This window comes from Lactuca saligna, chromosome 5, assembly GCF_052625555.1.
Source record: "Lactuca saligna cultivar CGN05327 chromosome 5, ASM5262555v1, whole genome shotgun sequence".
Lineage (NCBI taxonomy): Eukaryota > Viridiplantae > Streptophyta > Magnoliopsida > Asterales > Asteraceae > Lactuca > Lactuca saligna.
This window is the reverse complement of record NC_136421.1, coordinates 291963434-291968650: the sequence shown is the minus strand read 5'-3', so window position 1 is coordinate 291968650 and position 5217 is coordinate 291963434. Positions and strand designations below refer to the sequence as shown.

At 31.9% G+C, this 5217-nt stretch overlaps 1 pseudogene; it reads right to left on the bottom strand.

Annotated features, from left to right (window-relative positions):
• Positions 1–939: 939 nt before the first annotated feature.
• Positions 940–3491, bottom strand: LOC145046863 (uncharacterized; annotated as a pseudogene).
• Positions 3492–5217: the final 1726 nt, after the last annotated feature.

Genomic DNA, 5217 nt, shown 5'->3' with positions numbered 1-5217 from the left:
TAAATGAACGAACATAAACGAACGTAAATAAACATCATAAACGAACGTTCACGAACATAAATGAACGAACAAGACCATTGTTCATGTTCGTTCATTTAACTAAGCGATAATTTTTGTTCATGTTCGTTCATTTATTAAATAAACGAACTTCCAGCCGAACAGTTCACGAACGATTCGCCGAACGTTCAGTTCGTTTACAGCCCTAGATACAAATAACAAAACTCAAATAAATATTTGACATGACTATCTTCAATTGTCTGGATAATAATGTTTACCCAAGGATATTGAAATACAAATGGATCTGATTGGTTATAACCTTACCTTGGAACCCCCCCCCCCCCCCCCCCAAGTTGACCAACCTTAAAAAGTGATACTAGAGCAACTCCAATAGACCTGCAAATTTGTGTTTTGCAGGCCCATATTCCTCCAACAGACCTTTATTCTTGTCGGCATTTTGATGTAGAGCTACAATAACCCAGCAAATTGGTGCGAAACTATTCATCACAACTAAATCTCTCTCGCTTTCTCTCTCTCTCTCTACATATATATATATATATATATATATATATATATATAATTTTTTTTATCCCTTTTTCAATAATAAAAAAAACATTACTTTTATCCATTTGTTATGGAAGCTATACAAAACACTCGTTTGTTATATATTTTATAGTTTTGAAGATTTAATTAAAAAAAATTAATACAAAATGATTTTATTGGATGAAAAACTTAACAAACATAACATAGATTGTAAATGAAAAGCATAAATAAAATATAAATCCAGAGATTGTGAAAACCGTTTCCTCTCCCTCCAAGATACTCAAAGTATTGGTTATAGTTTTGAGATCGTTGGTCTTGATATTAAACTCCTTCTCCATGATCTTCTTCGGATCCTTGATATTGATGTGGTTGGTTTGGAGATGCTCAGTATTGAGGTCCTTAATATTGAAATCCTAACCCTTGAGATCCTTGACCTTGTTCGCCTTGTTGAGACTCTTTTGTTCTTTTCCGCATTATCCACTTTTGCTCATTTTGAATATACTCACGGAACTCAGGATCAGAGATATTATTCAAATCATGGAATAATATTTAGTTCTCTTCTGTCAAGTTAGCTAATCAATTTTTTTTTTTCATTTTGAGCTTCAACTTTTTTTGTAACATTCCGAGTTTACAAGTATTTCCACATCCCTCCTGATTATTAATTTTGTCATTTCTAGTCCTTGGAATAGAAGGTTGTAGCCATGTAATGCCCAAATGGCAATTTTGGTAATTATGGTTAGGAGGAGTGCGCTAAGCGTACATAAGGATACGTTGAGTGTAATAGGGCGCGCCCTAGTACGTAGGGCATACACTTGTGTACGTTGGGCATACTCATTTCTGGATGAAAACCCTAATATTTTGGGTTTGGGTGGTATATAAGTGTTCTTATAACTCATTTCTCCCTACATTTTCAACCTCTATATCTTTGAGATGTTTTCCAAGACCCTAGCCTTATGTGTGTGAGTTTGAGTGTATGTGAGGGTTCTTTGTGTTGAGAAGAAGAAGAAGAAGAAGAGAGACCTTAAAGGGCCTTGGTGTGGATTCAAGCTTTGGATATGAGACCTTCATCTCCTTGGGAAGCTCCAGAATATAAAAAGCTTTTACCTTTACTTGTATTTTCCCTTAGATCTTGCATGAAATTTTTTATGTGTGCTTAAGTCCTTTTTCTTAGTCTTGATGAGTTGAGCTACTCTAAAACCAAGGGTTCGTCCTTTATGGAGATTTAAGGTATTTTAAGTTATAAAAATGTTATCTTGGACCATTTATTGGCTGGATAAATATTATAAAGCTCTTAAATTGTAAAGGAAAGAAAGGGCTTTGAGTTTAAGGACTTATTAGACATGCATAACCATAAAGTTGGAAACTTCATGGTTTGGGACACCTTTTTTAGTGTAGATCTCACTTGGGAAGCCTGGACGTGAGGTATTAAGAACTTAATGGGGTTTGCATGGCCACAACGTATGTTTGGCGTACCAAGGCGTATGCAGGGCGTAGGTGGTCAACATCACGTTTTCTGGTCAAGGTGGGTACGTTGAGCGTACAAATGAGTACACCCCGCATACTCAGCCTGATGGGTTTAGCTACTTTAGGCTTTGGGTATTGGGCCATTTGCTGGGCTTTAATGAGTGGGCCCTAATGGACCATCTAGACAAATATGGTTGGGCTAATTAGAGGAATGAATCTTTAGGTGAGGCCTAATAAGGGGCTTGGGTCCAATTTCGAAAATTACGCCAATAATGGGCCTTGAAATAGTTGGGCCTTTTGGATGTAAAATTTTGGAATTTGGCCTTTGCCTAATTAGAGAAAAGGAAATGGAAAATTACCCTATGTATGGGGCCCTTAGTTAAGAGTAGAATTCCAATGTTGATTGGGTATTTGTTATTGTGATAGACTGGGATTTTCGATGAGTCGGCAATCGGAGGTTTCAATTCAGTTCGACATTGTGAGGTGAGTTTTCCTCACTATACTTTCGTGTCGAAGGCAACAAGGTCATACCATTGATTTGATAACTTGATACTGCTGATATGCTGAGTATGATATAGTTATGCATACTAGTCTTGATATGCATGTTTATCTGTTTATGATATTATCTGTTATATGTGAACATATTGTATGGATGGGTTGAAGTAGTACTGCTTTTTTTTGTAGCCAACAAACCTTGGAGTATGCTAAATATGAGTTGAGGGGTAGGGAGGGCATGTCATACTCATACTGAGGACTTGTGAGCATTCCATATACAAGGTGTTATGATATTTGTGCAAATATGATATTTGTTCTATTTGTTACGTATTGGCATTTTGGGGGAACCCACTAAGCTTTGGGCTTACAGTTTTGGATTATATTTAAGGTACTTCAGAGGATTGCGAGAAGGCGAATGTATGATTATGCACCTCCTCATGTTTTGTTTTACGATTTTGGGATTTTCTCTGATGTGAAACTTATTTTGAAAACAATTTGTAAACCATGATGATTTGGGGTTCATTTTAAAGCTTTAAAAATTTCATGAATTTTATGAGTGTTACATTTTTAAAGCGATTTCATTTCCGATCTTTAAAGCTTTATACATTTGCTTATCGGCTTCCAATATATTTTGTATATTTTTTTCATTATGAAGGTTTTCTTTTGCTTTTTTCACACCAATAGGTCTTTCGGTAAGATTAACACTTACATTGTTGTTAAGATCCAAAGAGGGTATATCGAATGTAGATGACAATGATTGAGAAGGAGAGAAATGACCACATTTTCGGCATTTGGGGGATGGATTGACATTTGTGATTTTTTTTTAACATCTTTGAGGATGTTCCACACATGTCCAAATACAAACCCTTTCTTGTAGTTTGGTTCTTGTTCTAATAAGATTTTTGCTTGATCAAACTATTCATAATCCACGTGGCCCATAGAAAAAATTATTTGCAATGAAACAAGAAGCATACAGAAAAGATGTAGAACATGCTTTTTGAGTATTGCAATCACGTTTTGCAATTATTGTAGGACCTACACGTTTATGGAGAAATGAAATATTGCATGATATAATTACTTCTTGTATCATTATGCATAATATGACCATTGAAGATGAATGTGATGTTACTGCAGCAATCGAAGAACGAAATGAAATGGCAACAATTGAGGTTGTAATGGTGGTCAATGCAATTGTGCGATTTCAAGAATTTCTTAATCAATATAAAAACATCAAAATTAAAGATGCTCACAACGAACTTCAAAATACATTAATTGAACATTCGTGGGATGAATATACTAATCGAGACAACTAATTTTTATTTATATTGTATTCGAATGATGAAATAAATGTAATGCTTTTTTTGTAGTTATATAATATTTTCAATTTTATTTTAAAATGTAATTTTCATCTTATTTATGTTGGAAAGTCAATTAATACTATTAATAATAATAATTAATATATTATAATAAAACTTAGTTAAATAAAATCATATATTGTTAAAGAAAATAGTATTTTATAATTATAATATTAAAATACGTTTATAGTGTTAATTTTTAGTGTGAGGTTGGAATTGAAAATGATTTTTGTATGGTTTTTATAGAAAAATAGTGAGTTTTAGTGTTAGCCTTGGAGTTGATCTTAGAAGTTAAACACTTACCATACTAAGCCCCTAAGTTGACAGACCCCAAAAAAAATGACATTTGCTTCTATAAATAATGTAATAATCGAGTAATTTTTAATAGAATAAAAACATGTAAAAATGATATAAATATAGCTTATATACGATGAATCTTTTGTAGCCTAATCATCTTTTTTATATTTTTAAAAAGGAAAATCTTGTGTGTGAATATATATATATATATATATATATATATATATATATATATATATATATATATATATATATATATATATGGACTTAGGGAATATGTGACTGTTATGTACCTAATATTAGGTATAGAACCATCAAAAAACTATATAGTTTTAACAAAATGCAATCAAATTTCTTTACCATCTTTCTTGTATTCTCTATTAGACTGGATGATAGGCTTTGTATATATTTTTATAGAGTTTTAAATATTTAATTTTGCACCACAAACCATGTATAAAAAATACATATCAACTACCTATAAATCTTAATAATAAGATTTAATATAGAAAAATATAGTAAAAGATTGAAATTGTTCATTAAAAATCCAATAAACTTTTTCCCGTAACACATCAAAAAAGAACCATCCAAGTATATATACGGTAGGTGTCAAAGAAAGTTATGAAGCCTACTAGAGGCCTAATATATACAACACATTCGAAATACACACATTCGAAATACATAGATGTTGGAGAAAAATTATTAAATGAGAAATAATATGAGCTCAAAAACACTAGGAAGAAGCTAGCAATGAAAAAAATGTTCTTTTTAATCAAAATGAAGTCAATTTTGATGGTTCTACACCTAATATTACATATATGACAACCACATATTCACTTTTCCCTATATATATATATATGGAGAGAAAGAGAGAGATGTTTAAATATGGATCCACATCTATTGTGTAGAGGTAGGGATCATTTTAGACCAAATAATTAAAAAACAATTCATTAATTAAATAAGATATTATTCCTAATCAAATCCCATGTTTTAAGGCTCATTCTAATTATAATTTTAAATTGAATACATTATCCTTTAACCTATATATAATAGGTGTAAGTCTGATTTC